Source organism: Heptranchias perlo, chromosome 8 (assembly GCF_035084215.1).
Source record: "Heptranchias perlo isolate sHepPer1 chromosome 8, sHepPer1.hap1, whole genome shotgun sequence".
Taxonomy (NCBI): domain Eukaryota; kingdom Metazoa; phylum Chordata; class Chondrichthyes; order Hexanchiformes; family Hexanchidae; genus Heptranchias; species Heptranchias perlo.
In genome coordinates, this window is record NC_090332.1 from 9,356,413 (window position 1) to 9,369,761 (window position 13,349).

The 13,349-nt window shown below is 46.3% G+C and overlaps 1 protein-coding gene across 1 annotated transcript in view; it reads left to right on the forward strand.

Annotated features, from left to right (window-relative positions):
- kif26ba (kinesin family member 26Ba) overlaps positions 1 to 13,349 on the forward strand; it is a 275,252-nt gene that overhangs the window by 154,562 nt on the left and 107,341 nt on the right. The window lies entirely within an intron of this gene.

A 13,349-nucleotide genomic window follows, 5' to 3' on the forward strand; every position in this document is an offset into this window, starting at 1 on the left:
CTTCTTTTAACAGGTTTTTAAAAAAAAAAATTCAGCTCTGTACCGTGGCCCCACTGCCCCGTTTCCATCAACTGAGACCGCCTTTTAACCCTTTGATCGCCGAGCGAGTACCTTTCACCCGTGGTGACAACGTAAGGCTCACCGGAAGAAAATACAGGGGGTAAATTTTTTTATTTTTAACTGAAAAGCATGCCAGCGACAGATCGAGCCGCAATTTAGAGGAAGGAAGAAATAAAAAGCAAAAAAAAAACTTTACCCAATTTGCATTTGAGTTTAATTGACAAGCGTGGAATGTGAATAAAATAAAAAGCAGCAATTAAATGCAGTAATTAAGTGTGGTAATTGACTGTGGTAATTAAGTGGTGTATCTGCATGGCTCTGTTTTAGCAAAAGTGGAATGATCTGTGAAAACGTAATGTGTAAAAACAAAAAGAGTGTAGAAGAGTCTGAAATCATTGAGACGTGTGTTTGTGTGTGTGTTTGGTGAAAAGACAGGCAAAGACTCATGAATTCTTCATGAATGTGGCTGGGTGTGAGCTGGAGTGAGGAGGACATCCTCCAGATAGGAAGACGACACAAAACCTAAGTGCCTTCCAGCTGCAGTGCCTTTTTGTGGCTGCGTCTTAAGCCGCCCTTGTTCTCAAAGAAACTTCTGTCAGGGACTCTCCGGAGATGAGGAGGAGGGGGCGAGGGGGGGCGGGGGGCGGGCGTTGGTGGAATAAGTCTTAATTTACTCCGCTGGATTAAGAGGAGGCATTGATTTCGGACGACGAGCCGGAAGAGTCACTTAGTGGGGAAGGACGAGCCTTGGCAGAGACTCCACGGTGTGTGCTCAGTTTGACCAGTTTAATGGGGATCCTGCAAGTACTTGCGGGCAGCGAAGGGAGGAACTGGTGCAATCCCTACAGTGGGGCAAGCATTGCTATCTGCTGCATCAACAAGATTACAACGCACCTTCCATCACACCGACTGCCTGCTGCAGGGGGGGGACTGTACGGACAGGTGCCTGTGCCTAAGGGAAGTCGTGTGGGAGTCCGGCTCGATCATGTAGAGCAGGACGACCGAAGACAAGGGGTGGGTGGGTGGTGGGGGGGTGGGGGCAGCGGTGGTGGGGAGGGGAAACAGAAAGTGAAAACCTAATTTGCAGCGAGCAGTATGGATTTTCAACTTGCTGTAGAAGGATTTTCTTTCCTTGCCTCGGAGTCTGTGAAAAGCCAATGGTGAAAAGTGCAAGGGATGTGAAAGTCAAACCACAGGCAAGAATGAGAGGGGACTTGAATTAACCTCATTATCTGCTCTTTTATGTGCAGGCTTGTGTTGCAAATGACGGACTGGACAGCAATGTAAGTAAATGCTTTTATTTAAGAAACGGCTTACTAGTTAAGGCATACTCTGTGTACATCCAGCATGTTTAGCCTCATCAATACGGAAAGAGATTTGCAGATGCTGAAAATACATAACTGCTAGTTCCTTGTTATATTAAGTACCGTTCCGTTTTCTGTAATTCCTGTGTAGCGTACCGCAAGGATTATAACAAGGGACGGTGAGGCTGTTTCCAGCAGCTGCCACAGACTGCCCGATACTTAGAGCTAATCTTTCTGCTAGTTAATAATGAGTGATAAAGTGGTTCTTCGACACGACGTGTAATCTGTCATCATTTTCATGCAGTTATTAATCGTGAGCCGCACTCGTTTATCAGTAAATGATCAAAAACACGGATAATTAAGATGCTTTTTTTCTTCTTTCCATATCTCTGAAGTTTAAAGAAGAATTCCTTTTCTTAGTCGCACGCTTTGCCTTGTGAGGTGGAGGGATTATGTGTGACGCGTTCTGCATAGTAAAAACCCCCTCCTATGTCTGCTGTTAGCATTTGCGAGACAGAGTAAAAGCCTGGAGACAGGTCAAGCGTGTCGTGTGATTTTCCTTGGGAGCATTCAGCCTCGGTCGCAGTGTTACAAGATCGGCTGATGACCTTACATTTTTTTTTTAGCGGCGGGCATTGAGCTGACGTCTGACGTCCTGAAATGCTTCGGATCAGAGGGCAGTATTGCAGTGATCAACAGGGACCCGCAGTAAATGGTGTGAGCCCCAGGATTATTCTGGTACAGTAGGAAAGCCTCCTTGGCTAAAAAAAAAAATAATTTTTTTTTAAATAAGAAATGAAGATGCATCTGAACCAAGTCCAGTGAGGATTGAGAATAATCACCTCGTTAATTGATCACTGTGGCCTGTCATTAGAGAATCATTATGCCTTTTCAGGAAGCGTACTTCTTTGCCTGTAATCGATAGAGTTGTCTGCATTTAGTTGGATCAGTGGGTGTAAAGTGATGTCCCAGCTTCCATCGCAATCACACGGTGGTGGGGGTGGGAGGAGGAGTGGGGTGGGGGGCGGGGTAAAGAGGGCCTTGGCTTATTTTCCTTCCTGCTGTCCCCATCCCCCCCCACCCCCCCACAACGTGACACTTTCCTCGCCCCTCCCTATCTCTGTAACCTCCTCCGGCCCTACAACCGTTCCAAATCTCTGCGTTCCTCCAATTCCGGCCTCTTGCGCATCCCCGATTTTAATCGCTCCACCATTGGCATCCATGCCTTCAGCTGCCTCGGCCCTAAGCTCTGGAATTCCCCTCCCTAAACCTCTCCCCCTCTCTACCTCTCTCTCCTCCTCAAGAGGCTCCTTAAAACCTACCTCTTTGACCAAGATCTGTCCTAATGTCTCCTTATGTGGCTCGGTGTGAAATTTTGTTTGATGATCGCTCCTGTGAAGCGCCTTGGGATGTTTTACTATGTTAAAGGCGCTATATAAATGCAAGCTGATGTTGTTTCATCGCTAAAGTCGATGTGAATCGATATTTTGCCGAAGCGTGCACAATGCTTGCTTTCTGTGGAAACCAGGCCGCCTGGTACGAGATCGGACTGCACTCAAAGCTCACACGCCCGCCTTACCACTGACTGTCCATTTGTTTTTTTGTTCGAAGATCGCTATAAATTGGTTTGACCTTAATGTGACGTTTCCTGCTTTTCTACGAACAGTTACCTGGCAGCAAAAATGCTTATCAAAACGATCTTACTTTGACTAAATCACTGACTGGGCCTCAGCTGCAGTATTGTGACCAATTGTGGACCACACTTTAGGAAGGATGTCCAGGCCTTGGCGAGGATGCAGAGGAGATTTACTAGAATGGCACCAGGGGTGAGGGACTTCAAGTATGTGAAGAGACTGGAGAAGCTGGGATTGTTCTTCTGAGAGAAGGTTAAGGGGAGATTTATTAGAGGTGATCAAAATAATGAGGGGTTTTGATAGAGTACATAGGGAGAAACTGTTTCCATTGGCAGGAGGGTCAGTAACCAAAGGACACAGATTTAAGATAATTGGCAAAAGAACTGGGGGGAGATGATTTTTTTTACACAGCGAGTTGTTATGATCTGGAATGCACTGCCTGAAAGGGCGGTGGAAGCAGATTCAATAGTAACCTTCAAAAGGGAATTGGATAAATACTTGAAGGGGAAAAATTTGCAGGACTATGGAGAAAGAGCAGGGGAATGGGGCTAATTGGGTAGCTCTTTCAAAGAGCTGGCACAGACACGATGGGCCAAATGGCTTCCTTCTGTGCTGCATGATTCAATGATAATTACTGATTCAAGAACCCACTGCTTCTCCAGATTTATTATTGAATATACTTAGTTGATCTCCCGTGGCATTGCTCGCATGCTTTCAGAATCTGGAGCACATTTATGATGTCTGGCTGCTGAGATGGTGCTGTGTTTAACTTGGCCTGTCCCTTTAAGGGTCACTATTCAGGTACTCCTTGTGGGGAAGCGGTCCAAGTAGACAACTCCTGAAGCCAATTACAGTCTAAGTGCTGAGGAAAGATTCTGTAGATTGGTGGTTGCTTGTAAATCCCTGGCTGTTGTTCTTGTCGAGGGGGAAGGTTTCAAGGACGGAAAAGCCAGCGGGAAGTGACTGGCTTTCTGTCATTTTATATATCTTTGACGGTCCAAAGAATGATGTACACGCACCAGAAACGTAGGCCCTGGATTTACTCGGACGTGTAATCGGAGTCTCCACTGCACTCGCAGCAAAGTTACGAGTTATACTGCGCGTGAGCCACTTAGGTACACTGAGAAGAAAGAAAGAATTTGCATTTATATGGCGCCTTTCACAACCTCAGGACGTCTCAAAGCGCTTTACAGCCAATGAAGTACTTTTCTGAAGTGTGGTCACTGTTGTAATCTAGGAAACACGGCAGCCAATTTGTGCACAGCAAGGTCCCACAAACAGCAATGAGATAAATGACCAGGTAATCTGTTTTTTTAGTGATGATGGCTGAGGGATAAATATTGGCCCAGGACACCAGGGAGAACTCCTTCAAGAGGGGTTTTGATCGAGTAGATAGGGAGAAACTGTTTCCAGTGGCAGGAGGGTCGGTAACCAGAGCACACACAGATTTAAAATAATTGGCAAAACAACTAAGGGGGAGATGAGGAGGATTTGTTTTTAACGCAGCGACTTGTTACGATCTGGAACGCGCTGCCTAAAAGGGCGGTGGAAGCATATTCAACAGTAACTTTCAAAAGGGAATTGGAAAAATACTTGAAGGGGAGAAATTTGCAGGGCTTTGGGGAAAGAGCGGGGGAGTGGGACTAAGTGGTTTGCTCTTTCAAAGAGCCGACACAGGCTCGATGGGCCGAATGGCCTCCTTCTGTGCTGGATGACTGTAATTCTATGACCTCTTCATGAAAAAATACCTGACTGACCGTTTTTTAAATTTTGTTTCCAAATATACAACATGGTGACGTGAAAATTCATCATCAGATCAATTGTGTGGTCAAAGTGACCTGTGTCTCTCCTGGTACCTCCCCAAGTGTAAGGAAGGTTGTCAAACATTGTTTTCTTGAAGAGGGTGCCTGTTGAAATATTTGGAGACAAAACCCAATTGTTTCGTTATGGGGCATTGGGAGAGAGAGCCCTCAATACTTGTTAGCGCAGGAGTTTCGGGAAAGGAGCTATGCCCTCATGGAACTGTGCTTTCTCGTTTCTTTGCCAGCGCACGACTCGTTGAGTAGGTTGGGGTCAAAGTGCACCATGTGCTTGTGACGGCATCATGACAGGAATGGTGCCGGCGTTCTGATGGGCCTTCCTCTCCAGACTGTACGATGACAGTGGCCTCTTTAAATTTTTTTGCAAGTGGGAGGGGGGGGAGTCGTTAAGAGCTGTCGTTAACAGGAGAGACCCCAGGGAGCAACGAGTGAAAGGTGCAGCGTTAGAACTTCGCCATGAAACGTGGAACTAAAATTTCATCAGGTTATCGGAGCAGAGGGCCTGCCATCTAGTTCTTTGGACACAAGCCCCACCATTCGGACACACCCCTCCCCCATGGTGTGCCAGCCTCTCAACCAGGAGCAGGGAGACAACACTGGCATGAGTAACAACCGTCCCGATGGCAGAGTGGTTCAGGTGTTCACTTTGTCGACCCCTGTGGTTCTACACTTGGGCCTGTCAAATCCGTTAAGCATGCACCTGTTTCTAGCCTTCTGTTCTGCCCGGCTGGATTTGGTGTTCAGTTGGTGGCAGAGTGCCACGCCTCTCAAGTGGGCACGGGCGTCGCCCGCCTCACCGGGCAGCAAAGCGAGGCCCGCTCTCGATTGACCGCCCATCAGGGTCAGCGTCAGACCAACCCAAGAGGTCACGGGTATCACTGGGGAAAGACAGAGGAAAGGACACTGATTTAAAGGTCATTGGTAAAAGAACCAGAGGGGGAGATGGGAGATGAAGAGAAATCTTTTCTACAGACCGAGTTGTTATGATCTGGAATGCGCTGCCTGACAGGGTGGTGGAAGCAGATTCAATAGTAACTTTCAAAAGCGAATTGGATATATACTTGAAAAGGAAATGTTTGCAGGGCTATGGGGAAAGAGCAGGGGGAGTGGGACTAATTGGATTGCCCTTTCAAAGAGCCCGCACAGGCGCGATGGGCCGAATGGCTTCCTTCTGTGTTGTTTGATTCGATGATGATCTTGCCAGCAAGCTTTGGGAAAGGAGGAGTCATGTGACCCTGAGCTGCGAGCATGTGGAAGTGAGGACCTTTAATGCTTTGGGCCATTTACTGTCTGCCTGTTGGGTAATTATTGTCCCTGTCCTCCCAGAACTGATTTAAATAAGTAGGTTTTATTCATCGTTCCACCATTGGTGGCCGGGCCAGCAGCTGTCTAGGCCCTAAGCTCTGGAATTTCCTCCCTAGACCCTTCCGTCTCTCTACTTCTCTCTCCTCCTTTAAGGCGCTCCTTAAAACCTACCTCTTGGACCAAGCTTTTGGTCACCGGAACTAATATCTCCTTATACGGCTCAACCATCCCCGTTGGTTGAGCACTGGACATGTTGATGTCAACGGTTCCGAATGGCTCGCTCTCCTGAACTGAAGGCTGATAGAAATTACCGGTAGCAACATAAGCGGATGGACACTTTAACATTCCTCTGTCAGGTGCTTTAATGGAGGTGCAAGTCCCATTTAAAATAAATTGACCAATGACTATTATTATCTCTGCTCTCCTCCAATTCTGGCCTCCTTTGCTCCACCATTGGCAGCCCTGCCTTCAATTGCCTAGGCCCTAAGCTATGGAATTCCCTCCCTAAACCTCTCTCTCCTCCTTAAAACATACCTCTTTGATCAAGCTTTTGGTCACCTGTCCTAATATCCCCTTATGTGGCTCGGTGTCAAATTTTGTCTGATTACGCTCCTGTGAAGCACTTTGGGATGTTTTACTACGTTAAAGGCGCTATCTAAATGCAAGTTGTTGTAAAAAACAGAGGAGAGAGTAATGTCAGACAGACGTGTGTAGTTTCTGTCTGCTGACATTACCAATGGTCCTTTCTGGATTACAGTGTTAAATTTCATTTCAGAGAAATTTCCTGTAGGAAGAAAAGTCATCAAACCCGAGGAGCTCCAGTCTCCTACTCTTGGAGCCCCTGTCACTGAAGTATCTGAAACGTTGCAAGAAATTGGCTTCCTTCCTCAAAGAGCAAAGATTGAACCGCATTCTTCAGCAGCGCCCGGAGAAATGGTCATTACGTTGAGAGGACAGCCAACGTGATCCAATCCACAATTCCTTTTCCCTTCTTGATGCCTGACTGCCCCCCCCTCACGTGGTCCTGGCTGGTTTCTCGGTCATTTTTCTATTGTTTAAATCATTTTTTTAAAAAAATACACAAGGTATTTTGTCTGCAAAAGGTTTACGTCTGAAGCATTAATGGTTCGTAATCATGTTTAGTGCGAGCGCATCTTTTGTTGTGATATTCATTTCAGACAGCTTAATCTTTGACATGACCTAACAGCGTAGCCTCGAATCCTTCATGTGGTGAGGCAAAATACAGATGGCCTGCTTAGTGCTTCACCAACCAGGTTGCCTAGCAACAATGCCAGTAATTGAGATACATCTTGATGTCTGATTAAATTAATGTTACTTGCAACCATATTTAGTCTTTTTTTTCCCCTTCCTATATTAGTCTAATGATTGATTTTATTTACCGTTCATGGAGTACTGTAAGCTGATTTGTTCAACAGGCCTTTAAATGGTGCACATCTGCTTCAGAGAACCCATTTAATTGTAACCTGCTAATTCAAAAGTGTCTCGGTCATTTTTCATAAGACCAAAAGCTTCCTTTAGCGTGCCGACCGGCCTTTTCTTGTGTGGGTCAAGTGGATTTGAGTGACCTGCATTCTCTGAGGTGTTTGACCCCTTTTAGTACCCAGGACTGACAGTTGCCAGAATATAATGTACGACAAGGTTTCCGCTTCTAAAGCTGGTGTTTGACACTCGCCGTTCGTAATGTACTGGATGGCGGGACGTGTTGGTGCTCCAATGACTCACTGCGTTGCTGAGTGGTCGGTTATAGGGTTTGTGCCTACAATTCTCTCTTCCTTCCCACAGCGAGTGGCTTATCTCAGCCTGTATCCTCAGGAGGAGCCATTGGGCAGAAGCTTGAGGCCCAGGTCCCCTGTCCATACCAAAGCTGGGGTGGGGTGGTGGGATTGGTTGGCAATTGAGCCCTGGTCCTTTCTCATGTACTGAGCAGCCAGCTCCAGAGGGGTCTGAGAGTAGGCTTAAAGAGTGAGAGAGTAGAGGCATCTAAAATGGGAGGATGTAAAGAAGTGTTCCAGAACATCGTTGCCTCCCAGTGGGAACCACGGTTACCGACTCGGTGCCCACGAGTGTCGTCAGTGGCTCTGTGCGGACAGGCGGTAGGGACCGTACCCGGGGGGGCCGAGTCAATCCTAGGACGATCGCTCTCCCCCTGCCACTTCTGTGCAGTCCTCTTGACATCCAGCTGGGAGCTGCTGAAGCTCATCATGATGTGGAGATGCCGGTGATGGACTGGGGTGGACAAATGTAAGGAGTCGCACAACACCAGGTTATAGTCCAACAGCTTTCATCCTGTTCAATTCAGCAGGTCTGAGAGGTGGGCTGCGTCGGGATTTGAACCCGTGACCTGTTGGTTGCCTGGTGTAGGGCCCCCGTTTTTTTTTATTCATTCATGGGATGTGGGCGTCGCTGGCAAGGCCGGCATTTATTGCCCATCCCTAATTGCCCTTGAGAAGGTGGTGGTGAGCCGCCTTCTTGAACCGCTGCAGTCCGTGTGGTGACAGTTCTCCCACAGTGCTGTTAGGAAGGGAGTTCCAGGATTTTGACCCAGCGACAATGAAGGAACGGCGATATATTTCCAAGTCGGGATGGTGTGTGACTTGGAGGGGAACGTGCAGGTGGTGTTGTTCCCATGTGCCTGCTGCTCTTGTCCTTCTAGGTGGTAGAGGTCGCGGGTTTGGGAGGTGCTGTCGGAGAAGCCTTGGCGAGTTGCTGCAGTGCTTTCCGTACGCTTGACTCTCTGCGGGAATTAGTTGCTCCGTAGATCGCTTTTAGAAAGAACAAACTTGCATTTGGCTCACTCTTAGTTTCTAATCACGACTCCCGATTTTTTAAAAAAAAAACCCACAAAGGAGAAATGAATGATACGAAAAAGAAGTCGATTTGAAAACGATCATCCTTGAAGATCTTACACGGTGTATTTTCCAGATCAGCGCAGGGCTAACAATAACAAATGCGCAGCTGACAGTTTTGACAGTCAAGACTGGGATGGGAGGTCAGCTGGTGAATGGCTGTACTGTCGGGCTGGGCGTTACTCAGTTGAGTGTTCCCCTGAGCTCCTCTTCTCACTGCCGATGCAGGCCGGTACTCCCCGAGGGAAGCCTCACCAGCGCACCTCCTCAAGTCTCTTTGATTTTTTTTCACCGGGACAATTCTTTGTTTGTCTTTAAAAAAAAAATCTGCGACCTCTTTTAGTGCTTTTGAGGCTTAAACAAACACTCAGCTGTTTGCGGTGGGCTTCTACAGTCCACGGATTGCTTTTCTGCGGGGGGGGGGGGGGCGGGGGTCCTCATTGTTTGTCATTTGTAAACAATTTTACAACACCAAGTTATAGTCCAGCAATTTTATTTTAAATTAAAATAAAATTGCTGGACTATAACTTGGTGTTGTAAAATTGTTTACAATTGTCAACCCCAGTCCATCACCGGCATCTCCACATCATGACTACCATTGTTTGTCATGGTCTAGATCAGAGTAAGTGCGGTCCCGGTACAAATCTCACATTAGCCCTGCGCTAGAAAACTGAAAGACGGAGCAGTTTCTGTGGCACATGCCACCCGGTGTGGAGATTGGTGAGGGGGGGCGGGGGGGTTGTTGGTGGGCAAGTCGGACGGCCTTCTTGTCGGCCTGCTCTTGGGCCCGACTGTAGGGCGATCTACAGTTCCAAGATGGATGTAGGAGGGGCTCGCTCTGCCTGCCCGCCTCTCTTCCACGGTTTTCTCCGTGCCCGGGTGGCCCTGGTGAGGGAGCATGCAGAGCTCGCCGGTATGCTTGAGGCCTTCAGCGACTGGTGGGCACCACAGGGTACAGAGCGTCTTATAGATGCTAACGATAATACTATGATCTGGTTTTATAACCTTCCTTTTGTTTTGTTGAAAGTGCATTTTATGTTTGAATTCCTTTTTTAGTTGTGCCCCTTAAAAAGAGGGGGCTATTTGTAAATTTGTTTTTTCTATTGATGATACAGGGGCAGCTCAGTATCATCCTTATGGATTATTTAAAAAGGCAGACTCACTCAGTGAGGCCTTCTCCATATTCAGGTGCCTTAAAATCTGGTGTGCGAGTATATAGGGGAGTAAATTATACAGTAGCAGATCCAATAAAATGGCAGCAGTGAACATTGGAAGAGCCTGTACGACAGATTCTGCAATAAATACATTTCAATCCCAGTCTTGGCCTGGATCGAGAGAGTTGAGAAAGCAGTAACCTTTTTGAAATCCGAGTTTTAACGAGAGCTTTAGTGACTCTTGTTTGGAAATCCTGGCCTTGAAGATCTGCCGCAGGGCACTAGTGTATGAACCCGGACTGTGTTCGTATTGTTCTCGGCTGTTTTGATGGAGGCGTTAAGCTGCCTGAAATAAACTTGTGTATTTCCAGCATTTGCAGTTTTTATTTCAGGGGCTGATTGGAGTTTGATAGATGTTAAAACAAGCAGGTCAACACCTCTGCTAAAATAGAAGGGGAAGAACTCATGAAACCATCATTTACTGGTGGGAGATGATGTCGTTTCAAGGCCCTTGAATAGTAGCCCTCAAGTTTAGTTGTCCTTTTGTTGTACATTGCCTCTTTCTATTGGTCCAATGCAAAGTTGTCAATGATTGGCGATAAGAATCAACAAAAAGTACAAACGGCCAATGGCTTGACCTCTTCAGACTGACCACAGACAGGCCCCTGCGTGGCTTCCGTTTGACGAAACACTGAAATAATTCTGACCAGAGTGGATTGTGTCTGCATCATTCCACTCAACACCAGCAAAGCCTCCAGACTACAAACAGCAATGATCATGTAGCTACGTAGAGCAGGCACCCATCCGAAATAGTTCACGATGAGTCAATGAACTCCTTTTGAAAAGGAGCTGGTTAAGAATGGGAGTGACGGTGGTTGGGATGGGTATAGACGGAGGCAATCAAACGCTCAATGGAAAATGATGGCTGGGCAAGGAAAATGTCACATGTGGAATTGAACCAGTCAGGGTTGAACAGCGGAAGCTGTATTGATTGTTGGATTGATAACCTGGTGTTCAGTAGAAGTGCTGTGGATAAATTTATTTCTCTGCAAGTCTTGCTTCCTCCAGTCTCTCAGATTAAGCATCTCTGATATTTGAAATAGTTCAGGGTCTGATGGGAACAGGCGTGATGGCTCATGTAACCTTTTCTCATTCTGTGCTTTTATCTTCAATAAAAAGGAGAAATGTTCTAATATTGGAAGAAAGAAAATTAATGAAAGGAATGAAACAGTTTACGTTCGGTCCCCGATGACCCAGGAGGTAAAAGGAACCAGCTGGATCTTAGATTCAACTCCCAGCCTTCGCTGGATTAACTGGTCTCTGCCAGGGCCGCAATCAGGCATGGAGGTTGGCGTCAGTGCCCCTGGACTAGGGAGGGGGCAAAATCAGCCAGGATTCCCATTCCTGATCACTGTTTAGCAATCTCTGCTGGCATCACCCCCTGTGCTCGCTAACCAACATTGGCTACCAGTCCGACAACACCTCGATTTTAAACATTTTCATCCTTGCTTTCAAATCCCTCCGTGGCCTTGCCCCCTCCCTATCTCTGTAACCTCCTCCAGCCCTGCAATCTTCCGAGATCTCTGCGCTCCTCTGGCCTCTTGCGCATCCCCAATTTTAATCGCTCCACCATTGGTGGCTGTGCCTTCAGCTGCCTAGGCCCTAAGCTCTGGAATTCCCTCCCTAAACCTCTCCACCTCTCTCTCCTCCTTTAATGTGGAGATGCCGGTGATGGACTGGGGTGGACAAATGTAAGGAATCTTACAACACCAGGTTATAGTCCAACAAATTTATTTTAAAATCACAAGCTTTCGGAGATTATCTCCGAAAGCTTGTGATTTTAAAATAAATTTGTTGGACTATAACCTGGTGTTGTAAGATTCCTTACATTTGTCCTCCTTTAAGACACTCCTTAAAACCTACCTCTTTGACCAAGCTTTTGGTCACCTGTCCTAATATCTCCGTATGTGGCTTGGTGTCAAATTTTATTTAATAATCGCTCCTGTGAAGCACCTTGGGACATTTTACTACGTTAAAGGTGCCATATAAATGCAAGTTGTTGTTGTGAGAGACTTTGGCTCAGAACAGGGATTGGAATTGGCTGTGAAACCAACCATGGAAAATAACAAAATAACCCAGCAACAATCACTGTTTAATTTGGCACATGGAGAATGGCCACCATAGCCATCGAACTATACCTCAGCAAGAGACAATACTTTCAGGAAAGAAGCAGAGAAAATCGGCAAAAATATAGTTAATTGTGACTGCATCGTCCTTATGTGATTCTCAGGATTAACACCCTTGGTAACCCAAACCCTGCGATAATGAATGCCTTATCCATATTCAAAAGAAACCCGCAATAAAATGTTAGGAGCCAATGTTAACTTATAACATATACAAGATATGCTCTTTACCAATAACAATGTGTGAAGCAAAATTCAATAGCACTGCAGTTTGAACCTTGTGGTGCAATATCACTTCAATACATGAGTGAGACCATTCGGTCCTTCCTAGGTCTTCCACCCAAGAAGAATCCACGGTCCACCATGGCATCAACTATTTCTTAAATAATTTGTCAACTCTCTGCCTTGCACGTGGTACAATCACAAGAGTCTTACGTCCCTTTAAATTGGAACTAACTTAAAATGTAAGGGACGGGGACTCCCCTCAATCCTACAAATGGTAAGAAATCCTTTTGGATGTACACAACAAGAAATGACACCGTGTTTTGGATAATGTAGAGAAGACGTTACCACTTGTGGGGGAGACCAGAACTAGGGGGCCATAAATATAAGATAGTCACTAATAAATCCAAAAGGGAATTCAGGAGAAACTTCTTTACCCAGAGAGTGGTTAGAATGTGGAACTCGCTACCACATGGAGTAGCTGAGGCGAATAGTATAGATACATTTAAGTGGAAGCTGGATAAACACATGAGGGAGAAAGGAATAGAAGGATATGCTGATAGGGTTAGATGAAGTAGGGAGGGAGAAGGCTCGTGTGGAGCATAAACACTGGCATGGACCTGTTGGGCCGAATGGCCTGTTTCTGTGCTGTGCACTCTACGTAATACACAACAAGAAATGTCACTGTGTTTTGGATGATGTCGATAAACCTCAACCTTTGCTTTTGAGGTTAATGTTGTTAATTTGGACCCCTAATATGTTACTGTGCATTCTATATGTAATTGAGAATCATGTACTTA